Source organism: Silene latifolia, chromosome 11 (genome assembly GCF_048544455.1).
Source record: "Silene latifolia isolate original U9 population chromosome 11, ASM4854445v1, whole genome shotgun sequence".
In the NCBI taxonomy this organism is placed as follows: Eukaryota; Viridiplantae; Streptophyta; class Magnoliopsida; order Caryophyllales; family Caryophyllaceae; genus Silene; species Silene latifolia.
In genome coordinates, this window is record NC_133536.1 from 163,670,134 (window position 1) to 163,685,883 (window position 15,750).

The following is a 15,750-nucleotide window of genomic DNA, read 5'->3' on the forward strand; positions in this document are numbered from 1 at the left end:
TTGCATTTGGAGGACTGCTTTTTGAACATCAAAATCTTGGTCATTTGATTGAGTGTATGGAGTTTGATTTTGGAAACCTTGGTTTGGTTGTAAAAGGGTCTTTGATTTTGGTTTCTCATTGGAGGTGGGGTGTATGTTGGTTGAGGGTTTTGAACATTTTGGCTTTTGTATGAGAGATTTGGATGGAATTTGGTGTTTTCATTGTAATAGTTGGAATAAGGGGTACTACTCTTGTATGCTTAAAAAGCATTCACTTGCTCACTTGTTCCCCTACATTCACTTTGGTCATGTCCCAAAGTTCCACAATTCTCACATATTCCACTTGGAATTGATGAAGATGCCACCATGGCATTAACATGTTGCTTAGGTGATTTGGAGGCTTCTTCAAGTTTAGCCATAGCCTTCTCAAACTTCAAATTAATGGTATCAATATGAGCCCTAAGTTGAGCACCCAATTGAGTAATAGAGTCCACTTCATGCCTTCCTTCTCTAGTAGCCTTCCGAGGTCTACTATATTGTGAGTTATAGGATCTGAACTGAACTGAACTTATAGGATCTGAACTTATTGAATCTGAACTGAACTGAACTTATAGGATCTGAACTGAACTTAACTGAACTTATATGATCTGAAGTGAACTGAAATTAAGTGACTTTAAGTCCAAAAGAACAGGGCCTTTCTGCCTCACATTGCTTCTACCTTTGAAGCAAACAAGTCAGTTGGTGCGATAGTTGAGGAGTTGAAAGGCAGGAAGGGAACTCTGATGTCATGGGTATGCTTACTTTAGTGTATTTTCTTGTAATCAGGTAGTCAACTACCTTCGTTAATAACTCAGAAACTACAAAAAATTATGCTTTTGCAGAATCAAGAATATAATCTTATAGGTTAACATTTTTATCTATGCTTTCATTATTGTGGGTTTTATACCTGTAGTGGCGGGATGGGCCAAAGAGACATCGGAAGCGCTAGCTAGAGGAGCTCTATTCTCCCTCTGCTTAACACACAAGTATTTTGCTAAGTGGCTTCAGGCTGCAGGAGTAATGTTCTGATATGTCCAAAGTTTGTATTTTGTCTATGTTAGTTCAACCCTTCGCATTACTTCTATACCCGTGGTAGCAGTGACGCTCTAGAATCCGATATGAATTGAACACTTCTTTTTAAGATAAATAAAGAGAATTTATCATTAAATAACGGACTTCGGCACTTGGACATGCACACGTGGTTGATAGCCCTATTCGAGTCTGAATAACACGCTTCGTGTCTGATACGCATGATACCTTAATCGAGTCTGAGTTTCATAGCTTCTTGCAGCTCTAACCTACACCGACGGTGGTACTCGACAATTTAGACTTGCACCTTCATTATAAGACAAAAATAAAAGAATTTATAATAAAATAATCGAGTACGACAATTGGAGGCCCATATCTCTTACGTCTGTCCACGTTTTAGTAGCGTTTTTTTATAGTTTTCCTCGACGTTAGCTATCTCTAATTAAGTCCGAGTTACATAGTTTGTTAGAGTTTATACCCTGCATTTTATTATTGGTTTTCTATATTTACTACTGATTACTTGATTGCTCGTTCTTTAGCTAAGTGGAGTGATGAAACTCGAATATGGAATTGCTTTGTGACTTCACATAGAAACGACTTCACTGAAGGTGTCCTAGCTGTCTTGGTCGACAAGGATCAGGTTTGTTCCATGTAAAGTTTTTACATATTCATTGGTAAACCTTTTGTCAGCCACCTTCCTTTGAAATAGTCCTATAGTGTGAGACTTCCTGTAACGAGATTACACCTACAATTTTATTTTCATAACTTGATATTTAATGATGATGACAACATATTTAAGTCAAAACTCAAAATATACTCAACTAAAAATGTCTACTATCACTACATGGTATCAAGTTTGTCATATGGTCATATATTATCTATTTAATTAGTTTTTAATTGAAAGTTGAAACTCTTGCCAGTAGATTGGTCTTATACCGTCCTCTAAGGCAATTTTCAAATCATTTCGCACCAACTTAAAGATGTCGTACATAGTTGTATAACTAATGACTAGTTTCACATGTGCTGTCATGATCCAAATTCCAAACTATAAAGTTAAATATCAGAATTTTTAATCTGAATGTACAACAATAGAGGTCTGTTATAGTTGCATATTTTTATGTTTAACCGGCTATCAGAGACTCTCAGAGTACCATGGATATGTTTGGTAATCTAGAGACGATCTATTTTACTTGGATTCGGGACACGGGTCTGCTGAACTTGACAGTATGTTGTTGTGCGCAGATACTGTTGTGAGCCTTTCCGCTGTGAGCCTTTCTAAGCTGAAAACCCGACGCAATGTTGCTAGTTAGAAGGAGCTTAAATATACGGAAAAAAAAGTGGAGTATTATGCTAATATAGTAATATGTTAGTTTTCTTATTACATTTGTATCTTACTATCATTATTTAGTCGGGAGTATTCTACAGGTATCTACTTATGTGTAGATCTAAGAATATTTTTTGTTAAAAACGAGTGTATATTTATAATTTTGGAGTATTTATTTATAAATTATTGGCTTTGGAAATAAATGTAATTTTTTTTAATTGATTGCAACTCTTATTTGAGGTGTTTTTCCCATAAAAAAATGCCTCAAATGTATTTTTTTTATTTAAAAATATACCTATTTACATTGGTTTCAGTCAATAAATGATGTAAATAAGGTGATATTTACATCGGTTTTAGTCAATAAATGATGTAAATAAGGTGATATATACATCGGTTCTGCATTAAAACCGATGTAAATTACAGGCTATTAACATCGGTTCTAGAAAGAAACCGATGTAAATTATATACATTAACATCGGTTTTACAACCGATGTTATTGTCAAAAATACTATATGCGTCGCCCCCAGAAACATCGCCACAAAAGCGATGTAAATGGGGTAAAATAACCGATGTCAATGAGACTTTTTCTACTAGTGCATTAACCCTAGCTAAGGAAACTACTCAATCATTATCAAGTTTAACATGCTAACAAGGTTGTCAATCATATTAACAAAGCAAAACATGATGAATGAATGGAAATGATAAACAATAATTAAAACAAGGGTTAAGAGAATTATACCTAATGATGATTCCAAAATAATAAGCAAAGAATAATAGAAGTACTTGATGATTGATGGAAAGTTGTCAATCTCCCAATAATACCCAAATAATCTTCAATTACCCAAAATAAATGATGAACAATAGAGAAATTAAGGAAATGATATTTGTATTAATGCTTAATTAAAAGTTGATTACAAGATTAGAATGAGATTAAGATTGCATACGAAGGACATTCTAATCTAATTAGTACAAAGGGGTATTTATACTAATGATTAGGTACATAAATTAGGGTTACTAAGGGCTTAAATGACGATTAAGACCCTTAAGAAAAGTTGAGGAAGTGCTCCTCTCGTAGGAGATGCTCATCTCCGCTTCGCTAGTCTTCAAGGAATATGCGCATCCCGAGTGGACTGAGGGAGAGGACAATTTGCACTGTGAAGGAATCCGAACGGCCAGATGGTCAGGACGAGCGGATTGTGGAGGTCCAGGACGAGCGGATTAGGTGGTGGGACGCTCGGATTCTGGAGGGCTGGGACGAGCATCCTGAGTCTGTGACGAGCGGATTGTGGCTCAGTAGGCTTCTTCTTTATTTCTTCTTTTCTTCTTCAAACAATCCTCAAGGATTTTGTTGGGGATGCAAGGATCTTCTCATCATTGCCCATCTACTACATTATTTACATAGGCCTTCTAGTCTTGTCTTCACTTTGATGCTTGGTCATTAGATTCGATCAATTTAGCTCCATTTTGCCATGAAAATGCAAGGTTTGCACTCCTCTCCTACCAAGGAAACAATACCTCAAAGAATATGCAAAACGAAAGACTAAAGATAGTAAATGACCCAATTATGCACTAAAAAGCATAGGAACGAGGCTAATTCGGGAACTAAATATGCTAAAATATTGGTCACATCAGTGTCCATGGTCTAGTGGTTGCATATGGTCTAAGTTATAGTCTCATCCATCTAGTGTTATGAATGTCATGAGTAGTAAGTTTGAGTTTGATTTTCATGAGAATAGATGATCTCACATGTTTAATGTTTATGCATTTCAATTGTTATTGATTGTTGGTTATATTCAATTGTTGTAAACATGACTGGGAGAGCATCTAGTTACTCCCGAGTGATTGTCGACCCCCATTCTCAGGTCATTCAGATGTTGCTGGCCGATTGATGCTTGCTTGGGGAATGTGCGAAGAGAGCTTAATAATAAATTAGGAGTTTGCTTTTATATTTTGAGAACCTATGAATAATGTATTAGTTTGTTTTTGGATTTAGTAGCAACCGGATTTGGTCAGGTGTTTCCGCCACCTTAACCCTTTTTATCAGTATCGTACTCTGATATTTATTTTATATAAGTTTTTCCTTTGTTTTATAATCCGGGTTGTTACAGTTGGTAACAGAGCGAACACGCTCCGAACTCTCACTTAGTTGATGACTAAAATAAATGACCTAGTTAATGAGTGAGAGTAAATGGGGTAGAAACCAATAGGTTTTGTTGGTTTTCTTATGTTTGTAGAGTTTATGAGTAGTAGTTTGTACTGATACTTAGGTTCTACCACTTATAACGAGATTTCGTTCTAGCAGATGGTGCGTAACGCGAATGGTGAGACCGATGCTGACCGCATCAAGAGACTTGAGGCCACATTGGCATCTTTGGCCGAAGGTTTCACTAATCACCACCACCACCACCACAACAACAACAATAACAACAACAACAACAACAACAACAACAACAACAACAACAACAACAACAACAACAACAACAACAACAACAACAACAACAACAACAACAACAACAACAACAACAACAACAACAACAACAACAACAACAACAACAACAACAACAACAACAACAACAACAACAACAACAATAACAACAACAGCAACAACAACAACAACAACAACGACAACCACCATCCGCAACCGACTGTGTTTGATCGCTTTGCTCGTCACCGTCCTCCTACCTACGATGGTGCGAATGATCCTTCTGCTTTGGAGGCTTGGATTCGAGAGATCGAGAAGTTGTACCTTGCTACCGGATGTCCTGAGGATTAGAAAGTGGATATCGCCACCTATTATCTGAAGGACGAGGCCGACAACTGGTGGGCTCTTGCTAGAGCTGGTCTGGAAGTTCAGCCACGTTATGGTTGGGCTATTTTCTCTGAGGCTCTGAGGAGATGCGCTGGCAGAAGGAGCAGGAGTTCCTTCGTCTACAGCAAGGTTCCATGACCGTTGAGGAGTACACCAACAAGTTCGTGAAGCTGTCACGTTTCGTTACTTCTGTTGCTATGGACGAGGTTTCGAGGACTCGTCGTTATGAGAAGAATCTGGCTCCTAAGGTCCAGACTGCTATGTCTGGTATTCCTTCGACTTCTTTCTAGAAGGCTTATGATCGTGCTCTTAGTATCTATGATTCAGTTCTTGCTACCGAGGCTGAGGAGAGTGCAAAGAGTAAGTTCGTGAAGAGGCCTTATGTTTCTCCTAGTACTTCCCAGTAGAAACCAAAGTATGAGGTTCGTCCGTACACTCCGCATGATCAAGGTCAAGCTAAGAAGGATATGGTTTGCTTCAATTGCAAGTTTAGAAAGGCTTACCACCTAGGTAATTATTGTACTACTGGAGATCCGATCACTTGCTTCACTTGCAAGGCTCCGGGACAAAAGTCTGTTGATTATCCCCAGAAACCAAAGACGAAAGCACCGAAGGTTGATGCTCTGAACACTGGTCGAGTGTTCGTTATGAGTCGTGATGAGGCTGATGCTAATCCAGATGTGGTTACGGGTATCTTTCTCGTTCACTCTTTATCTGCTTTTGTTCTTTTTTATACGGGTGCGTCGATGTCTTTCGTATCTGAATCCTTTTCCATCCGAGATGGACTCACTTCCTCATCATCCATTCATACCTCTATATCCCTTCATATGGGTGAGATCGTTTCTTGCTCCGTTCTGTTCAAGGTCGTACCTGTCAGTATTGTAGGGGTGATCCTTCCTGCGGACCTTGTCCAATTCAAACTAGGAGAGTTTGATGTGATATTGGGCATGGACTAGTTATCTCGCTATGACGCTAGGTTCCTGTGTTATGATCAGAAGATCGTGCTTAAGAGTCCTACAGGTTCGAGAGTTTCTTACCCGGGTGTTAGAGTCACACCTACGGTTAAATGGGTTTCTGCTTTGAAAATGGTTAACATGGGTAGAAAGGGTCATCAGATCTATCTGTGCAGTGTTGAAGATGTTTCAGTTGAGCCTAAGTTAGAGGATATCCTTGTGGTTAAAGAGTTTCCCGATGTCTTTCCTAAGGATCTACATGGTATTCCTCCTGAGCAAGATGTAGAGTTCTCGATTGAGTTGTTGCCTGGAACTGGTCCCATTTCCAAAGCTCCATATCATATGGCACCAGCTGAGTTACAAGAACTCAAGAAGAAACTTGAGGAGATGATCAATAAGGGTTTTATCCAACCAAGTTCTTCGCCGTGGGGTGCTCCTGTTTTGTTCGTCAAGAAGAAGGATGGTAGTTTGCGGTTGTGCATTGACTATCGTGAGCTGAATAAGGTTACTATCAAGAATAAGTATCCTTTGCCAAGGATCGAGGATTTGTTTGATCAGATCCATGGTGTGAGTGTGTTCTCTAAGATCGATCTGAGGTCAGGTTACCATCAGATTCCAGTTAGGAAATAGGACATTCCTAAGACTGCTTTTCGTTCAAGGTATGGCCACTATGAGTTCGTAGTGATGCAGTTTGGTTTGACGAATGCACCTGCTATTTTCATGGATCAGATGAACCGCACTTTCAGCGAGTATTTGGATAAGTGTGTCGTGGTGTTCATAGACGACATACTGATTTACTCGAGAGATGAAGTTGAGCACGAGAGTCATCTTCGTGTTATCTTGGAGACTCTGCTTAAGCAGAAGTGGTATGCCAAGTTCTCAAAGTGTGAGTTTTGGTTAAAGGAAGTTACCTTCTTAGGTCACGTGATATATGGCAATGGAGTTATGGTTGATCCGTCGAAGATTCGAGTTGTGGTCGAGTGGGAGAGTCCAAGGAATGTGAATGAGGTTCGGAGTTTCCTTGGACTAGCTGGGTACTATCATCGGTTTGTGCATGACTTCTCTAAAATCGCAAGACCGATGACTCAGTTAATGAAGAAGGAATCCAAGTTCATTTGGACTGAGGCTTGCGAAGTTGCTTTCCAGGAATTGAAGAAGAGGTTGACTACCGCTGTAACACCCCCATTTATTCGGGAGCCTTTAGCTAGACATTCCCAAATAAATAGAACTGTTACCATCTCGGTTTCCCGAGATAGTGAATAACAAAGAATAACAAACCAATGTGCTTTAATTAAAACTTTAGCGATTACATGTTTGTTACAAATTTACAAACTAAAACTTAATATAAAATAATTACAACTCGCAGCGGAAATCAATAAAGTGATCTCATAATTTATGTGGTCTAGACTTCTAGGTAGACTGGTCAAGTCCTCACGCATCCCATAGCTCCCAAGTCAGCTAATCTTTAGTACCTGTCAAATCTGCTCCCCATAAAATGGTTCACCGCAGGTGTTCACGAATACACAGTGAACCGCGAGGTTGAGTAGGAATAACCAAACAACAATAATAATTCAACCAAAATACACATCCTTCAAATTCCCATCACATCATCCATACTACTCACTTATGTCACTGGCAGTAGCACAACCCCCTTAACACCGTGCTATGTTCAACTGGCAGTAGTCCTTGCGTACCATGCTCACCTAGCAGTAGTAATTACTTACTATGCACAACTATCTCTGGCAGTAGTAATTACTTACTATGCTAATCTGGCAGTAACGATTGCTCGCTATGCACAATTGGCAGTAACAATCACTTGTTATGCACAACTGGCAGTAACACACTCCGTGTTATGCTCAACTGAACAACCATCGCACCACACCACATGTAACCAACAACCATGAACAATAACAATCCAGTTATACGGCTCCGTCAACAACTTAGCATACACATATACTCCGTCTCCAATACTCATTCATAATATTAACATTAACCTCGTCATCCATCACAATTCAATATAGATTCACATAATAAAATACGAGTTGAGTAGGTAATTCCTACCTTTTCGCATATCCGCGCGCACAGACCAAGTTAATAGTCATCTTTTACAACGCCGAAATCTACAATTATAATAACATACACTAATTATTAACTAACAAATTAATTATTTCATTACTAGTATATTATTAATTAAAGCTAACCAATACTTCTATTTCATTAGCTAATTATAATAACCCGTTTGATTAGACTTACTTAAGTAATTACTCAACCCCCTTTATAATTAAAATAATATCAAAAGCATACAATTATACTACCATCTCCACATGATGACCATATGATCATTACGAACTACTTCCACCCGCCAAGCTAAAGGTCGTCATCGAACCCACCATCACACCAGCTTCCTTCACCCTCACCATACACCACCACAGCTCCAAGATTCACGCTCATCCCCGACTACCCATGTCCATGTCTTAAACAGCCCAAGGCGCCAATCCCACAACTTGAAACAGAAGGTACAAGAAAGACGTCACCGCGCGCAATGGCAACGAATCAGTCGGAAAATACCATTGCTATTGTCCCTAACACCAACCCGACTTGCTTCCTCAACCTCGTGCGCTAATTCGAACTACCCAAGACACATGGTCCATCAAACCTCCACCGAACCGTAGTCAAAACAGAGACCATCTCAGCCAGCCCTCGGACACCACCCATACCCACACCTATAAACAAACCTAAAACACAATAAAATTTTCCCTTAAACACACCAACAACAATCGTTTAGTCGACCATCCTAAAAATCGTCCGTCCCGACTCAATAACAAACACGAACATACCAAAAAAAAAGGGTCAAACAACTAGATGAAACCTTGCTATATTATCAAACGAAAGCCAACAACCAAAATACTATGATCGTATTAATAATTCCTAACATAAACGACCCCTAACCATTAGTGTATTTCTACGGAAACGAATTACCTTGGTTGGTTATAAGAGAGTGAAGACGATAGATAAGGTGAAGACTCGGTGGCAACGATAAGGATGAAGACTCCTCTTGTTTCCGTTCCCGCTCCCGCTCTCGCTCTCGCCGCCCTCTAATATTTGTTCTCTTTCTTTTGTTTATATATTGACGGAAGTAGTAGTCGTAGTTTAGGTTAAGGTAGTATATGGAAAGTTTGGGTTTTATATGGTTAAATATCTACTAGTCATTATGATACTATAAATAATAAATATATAGTAAAATCCTATTATAATTATTATTATTATTATTTTAATATATTATAATCATTGTTATTATTATTATACTTGCGTCATAGCTATACTAACTGAGCATTATCCTATTAATATATCAACGACCATCGACTAATTCTAATAAAACGTTTTAATAAAATAATTATCTATTCTAAAAGTATGTAGTATTACAACCGCTCATCTGTTGACTCTACCAGAAGAGGGCGTTGAGTTCGACGTTTTCTGCGATGCGTCAAAGTTTAGGTTGGGTTGTGTCTTGATGCAGAAGGGTAAAGTTGTGGCTTATGCTTCCCGTCAGTTAAAAGTTCACAAAACGAACTATCCGACTCACGATCGTGAGTTAGCAGCAGTGGTGTTTGCACTTAAGCTGTGGTGACACTACCTTTATGGGGTCTTTTGCAACATTTATATGGATCATAAGAGATTGAAGTATATCTTCACTCAGAGAGATCTTAACATGAGGCGGAGACGTTGGTTGGAGCTGCTTAACGACTACAAGGTTGAGCTGCAGTATCATGAGGGTAAGGCAAACGTAGTTGTTGATGCTTTGAGTCGGAAGGTGTGTCTTGCGTTGAGATCTGTGATGGTGTTACCTGATGACTTGAGTCGAGAGTTCCAGAAGATGAGCCTTGAGATATTTCTTCCTGGTACTTTAGATTTAAGTGCGATGGTTGTTGAACCCGAGATCCTTCATGTGATCCGAGTTAAGCAAAGAGAGGATGAATTCTTAGAAGGAGTTCGAGTCGCTATAAGCGAAGGACGCGCCAAAGACTTCGACGTTGGACCTGATGATGGTCTGCGATTCCAAGGTCGCTAGTGTGTACCTAGGTGTAAGGTCTTAAAATAAAAGATTCTCAAAGAGGCTCATAGTAATCCATTTTCGGCTCATCCTGGTGGTGATAAGATGTATAAAGATATGAAGCTACGGTTTTAGTGGCCAGGTATGAAGAAAGAGATCGCTGAGTTTGTGAGCCGTTGATTAGTTTGTCAGAAGGTCAAGTTTGAGCATCATAGACCTGGTGGTCTACTGCAACCTTTGGATATTCCCACCTGGAAATGGGATTCAATTTCGATGGACTTCGTCATGGGTTTGTTGAGGTCACCGAGAGGAATGAATGCGATTTGGGTCGTGGTTGATCGTTTAACTAAAGTTGCGCATTTTATTCCAATGAAAGAGACTTGGAGTCTCGAGGAACTAGCGAATTCCTATCAGCGTGAGATATCATCTCACCGTGATCCGAGGTTTTGTTCTCAGTTTTGGAAGAAGCTGCAGTTGGCTTTGGGCAGTGAGCTTAAGATGAGTACGGCTTTTCATGCTGCAACTGATGGTCAGACTGAACGTACGATTCAGACGCTTGAGGATATGTTGCGAGCTTGTGCTTTGAAGTTTCAAGTTAGTTGGGAGAAGAGTTTACCGCTTGTGGAGTTCTACTACAATAACAGATACCAAGCTAGTATTCAGATGGCTCCGTTTAAGGAACTTTATGGAAGGAAGTGTCGTAGTCCTCTATGTTGGAACGATACTAGTGAGGTTGTCATTCTTGGTCCAGAGTTGGTTCAAGAATCGATTGAGAAAATAAGGTTGATCCGCGAGAAGCTTAAGGCAGCCCAGGATCGACAGAAGACGTATGCAGACTTGCGGCATAGGCCGATTGAGTTTGAGGTGGGCGATAAGGGTTTTTCTTAAGGTTTCGTCGATGAAAGGTGTCAAGAGATTTGGGCTTAAGGGCAAGCTTAGTCCTAAGTACATTAGACCTTATGAGGTGCTCGAGAGAGTTGGCGAGGTAGCCTATAGGTTGGCTTTACCTCCAAATCTGTCGAAGGTTCACAATGTGTTCCATGTATCGCAGTTGGGTCGTTATCGCATTGATCCTTCTCATGTTCTACAGGTTGATGTTATCGAGGTTGAGCTTAACCTGACTTATGAGGAACGTCCTGTTCGCATTTTGGAACGTCAGGAGCAGAGGTTAAGGAATAAGGTTGTACCTTTGGTTCGGGTTCTGTGGAGGATTCAGAAGTTCGAGCAAGAGACTTGGGAAACTGAAGCGTCTATGCGAGAGAAGCATCCGCAACTTTTCGAGTGAGGTAGTTCTCTTATCAAGTTTCGAGGACGAAACTTCTTTTTAGGGGGTTGGATTGTAACACCCGTAATTTCCGTAAAATAATTCTTTAATTTTATTTTCCCATATTTCATATTTTATTTTCCTGGAAAATATCCGTCTCTTGTCTTTTTAGCCCGTTGGGTTCGAAAACGGTGAAGACCCGCTCTTTCCTTGGGTCTCACGTGATTCTTGGTGTGGATGGGTAAGTTTTGGGCCTAAGTTTGAAATAAACCCATTAGCTTTTCTATAAATAAGAAGGGAAACCAAACCCCTGCTTTTCTTTTCTCAAAAAACTATACCAAATTCTCTCCTCTCTTCTCTCCCTTGTGCCGTGTGCCTCCACCCTCCCTAGGGTTTCGTGCCGCGCCTCTTTCCTCCTCCCTTCATCATCTTTCGTGCTTAGATCGGTCCTACTCCTTGGATCTATCTTCTTCGTATGTTTTTATGTTTCTCGTAGTTATTATAGTTTTCTAGTTTATATATATATATATATATATATATATATATATATATATATATATATATATATATATATATATATATGGGTCGGGTCAGTGCGAACTAAAGTACGGTGCGAACCATACGAACTAATTTAATAAAAGCAAAACAAATCCATCGGTCTGACTTCCTTACCCTTATCCTTTATATCACACATCCCACCTAAATTTCCATCTCCTTCATCCACCACCACTACCACCAATCACCACCACCATCATCCGCCGTTGCTTCCAGAAAGACCACTGGAGATGGTGCTATCCTTCGCCGGCCACGCATACCAAGCCAACGCTCTTCTTTTGTAGCTCTTATGGCCAACAACCAAGTTATGGATTTTCCGACGACTTCCATGGAGTTTGCGGCTCTAAATTTTCAGATTTCTTCGACGGTACTATTAGTTTTCTGAAATCTTACTTCGTTTATTGTAGATCTCGCATTTCAATTGATTTTCGAAAAAAAATATCACTTTTAATAAAAAAAAATATAATTAGTCTTTAGTAAATTAAGTGAAAGCAGTTAGTTAGAAATGTTGTGTGTTAGTTGAAATGTACACTCTAATAGCATTTGAAATACTTGAACAATGGCAGCACTTAGATGATTTTGCTTATCGTGACATTATTTGTGTTTAACACGCATTATGATATTCTGTGTGGTAGCTGATTTACCATTATTTGAAGCTCACATTTTTGGTGGATGAAATGGTGAATCGGGTTAATACTGAAAATTATGGAAGAAGTTGACTATTAAATTGACATTTTGGCCAAGGTTGATTGAAAATGATGAGGGGCTTAGGTAGTAGGGGGTATCTAGCAATCTAAAGATGTGTATCTAGGAAGGTAAAGGAGTGTATCAAACATCGAGAGATGTGATCGATAGGTAAACGAAAGATATATAAACTGCCAGGATATGTGTATATAAAGAATCTAAAGATGTGTATCTAACAATCTAAATGAGTGTATCTAACATTTAAAGGAGTGTATCTATCAATCTCAAGGCTAACTATTAGATTTATGGTACGTAGTAGTTTTCTATATGATGTACTTCGAATGAGAAAATCACATTATGTCACGATTTTGGTGCAAGTTTTCAACTCACAGCTTTATAAGCTCACCCCAAATAACAAAATCTTTGAATTCTCACAATGTTCTACTATAACCTACTGAAGGTTGTTGATAGGCTGGTGTCGAGGTCTCATTCGAAGTGTTACTGCCTTGAGGGACTGGGGATAATGAAATATGATGATGTTGTTGTTGATAGGCTGATGTCGAGGTCTCATTCAAGCTTGCATAACTTTTTTTTTCCTGAAAAACTCGGGCTGTACAATTTTTTGTCCAATGGGTGCTATTATCAAATGATTTGTTGGACATATCTGCTTTTTCATTAAAATAATTGGAGTTTAAAATCAATGATACCTAGATTACAAGGAGCGTCAGCCAGTAGTCTGCTGGAACAAGTCAAAATGAAGATAGTATTCACAAAGCTTACTGTTCGCTTATAGAGCAAGCGGAGCACTTTATCTACATTGAGGTAAGTTATTCAACCTTGTGAATTCGGAGTATGTTTTTGAGAAGCAGTTACTAAGATGGGCAACTTGTGAATTCCTAAAGTGTTTACTGGTGATGCTTAAGATGGGCAATTTGTTAACTGCCAGCAGGCGTTTTAAGTGTCTAACAGAACTAGCTTTACGTTTTTTATCCTTGAAGTGTTTACTGGTGGTGCTTAAGTGTACTTAAGATGGGTCAAATAAGAGGATAAGATTACGTTTTTTTATGGAACTTTGATTTATAAAAATATTTTGCTGAACTTTGCTGTAATGAAGGTTAGCAGCTGATACTTGACATAGTTTGATAGCTTGATTCAATGATGTATGATAAATTGATAATCCATGTAGAGGATACGCTTTGGACCGGAACCCCTAGGAATTACACAAATCCAAATGCTCCAAAGGTGTTAGCAAAAGTGAGAAAGCTTGTCAATGACGGCAACTATTCGGAAGCTACCGCTGTGGTGGAAAATGAACTTCCAGGAACGGCATCTGATGTATGAATATGTTTCTCCAATACAGTTTTTATATTAAGACTCTCCTAATTAGTAGCAGCAGTCGTCAGTCGAGCTAGGATTTAAAGTTGGGAAAGGCTAAAACATAGACGAGTATTTTAGGGCTCGGTGAATTACTTATTGATTTTATCCCTGAATTACTCGTATATATATTACATTCAGAACTGAAAGAAAACATACAAGAGATTTTCTAATCTTATGACTACTTATTACTTATGAAGGTTTACCAGCTTCTGGGGGACCTAAAATTGGATTTTGATAATGCAAATTTGACATATAACGAAGAAACATACCATAGAGAGCTAGACCTAGACACTGCAACTGTCACTGTGCGATACTCTGCTGGAGATATCTAGTTCACAAGGGAACATTTTGTATCGAATCCTGATCAAGTGATTGTGACAAAGATTTCATCTTCTAAAAATGGTTCGCTCTCATTCACAGCTTACTTGGATACCAAGCTACAACAAATAAGTACCTCCGTAAATTTGCCGGTCTTATCGGCGGATAGGCTAGTGGCGATGGCATCTATATAAGTACCTCTGTCTCTGCCTTTGGCAAACCTCAATCCGTAAGGCTGATCAATTTCAACTTCATATTCTTCATAAGTCTCTTCATCTGAATTTTCATCAGAAGCGGCAGCAGCCGCCGCTTTGAGGTGGAGAAACCTGAAGGTGTTGGTATTGGAAATGAGGGTTACATGTGGTGACGACAAGGTTCGAAATGGCGGCAGAAAGTGAAGTTTAGCAGAGGATACGGGTTTGATCAAGGACCAACGACTGAGGGTGTTCATGGTTTTGTAGAGATGCAGATTACTTGCGGCCATTGCCCTTAGTTTGGCACCAATTCTGGCGCCTCAACAACCACACAGACGCCTCGGTGGTTTCATTTCCACCACCATCGCCTTACATCAGACCCGGAAGAAATTCATGTCAAAAGTTGTGATTTTTGTGATAAATGGATAATGATTCATCTTGATGTTGGTACTTGCTTTTCATTTTGGATTTTGAGGGTTATGGTTTGTTTGTTTTAGTTTCTCTTGTAATTTCATAATGTTGTCTTGGTGTTATTTTTCAATTAGATTAATCACATTTTGTGGTTTTGCTAATTTATTGTGTAAACTTGTAACTGAGGTTGATTATTAAGTTAGTGGAGGAGTTGAATCATGATAGTATGGATTTGGTTTACTTGCGTTTGTTCATTCAGGTTTTGTTGCATTTGATTTTATTTTTTGGTTGTTTTTATATTCATGTTGGCTTATTTATATGGGATTGTGATAACTTTGCTAAACTGTTTGGAAGTTCTATTTTTTTTTTCGGGAGCTGCTCAAGCTTGAGTTAAATGAGTTTGACAAGCCCAAGTAATGGTAAGACATGCGTGATTATGTTACATAATTTTGTTTTTCCTGAACAAGAATCTAGTTGCATTTAAATCTCTTTCTTCTGGACTTGGGTAGCGGTATTGAGTTGGATATCGTCTTTGATCACCGGTGTATTCAAATGGTGGTAGTTGGAGATTTGTGATCTTACAGGTGGGTCGAATGTTGGTGCTGCTGTGGTGGTCAGATAGACTACCTCTGACGCTGGGCTGCTCGACGGTTGTCGAAGGATTGTATGGGAGGTGTTGATTAGAGGAGTGCAGGGGTGCGAGCTTTGGGATGGAGGCGATGTTGTTGCTGGTTCTTTCAATTGAGGCGGAAACGGAATTCGA

The 15,750-nt window shown here is 39.1% G+C and overlaps 2 long non-coding RNA genes across 2 annotated transcripts; both read left to right on the forward strand.

The window, feature by feature from the left end:
* Positions 1 to 567: 567 nt before the first annotated feature.
* Positions 568 to 2,548, forward strand: LOC141615176 (uncharacterized). The gene is made up of 4 exons (XR_012529686.1): positions 568 to 770; positions 932 to 1,057; positions 1,587 to 1,687; positions 2,290 to 2,548. It is a non-coding gene; the product is annotated as an uncharacterized LOC141615176 (long non-coding RNA).
* A 9,552-nt stretch (positions 2,549 to 12,100) lies between these two features.
* On the forward strand, positions 12,101 to 15,209 carry LOC141612034 (uncharacterized). Its single transcript, XR_012528951.1, has 4 exons — positions 12,101 to 12,370; positions 13,399 to 13,509; positions 13,874 to 14,022; positions 14,262 to 15,209. It is a non-coding gene; the product is annotated as an uncharacterized LOC141612034 (long non-coding RNA).
* Positions 15,210 to 15,750: the final 541 nt, after the last annotated feature.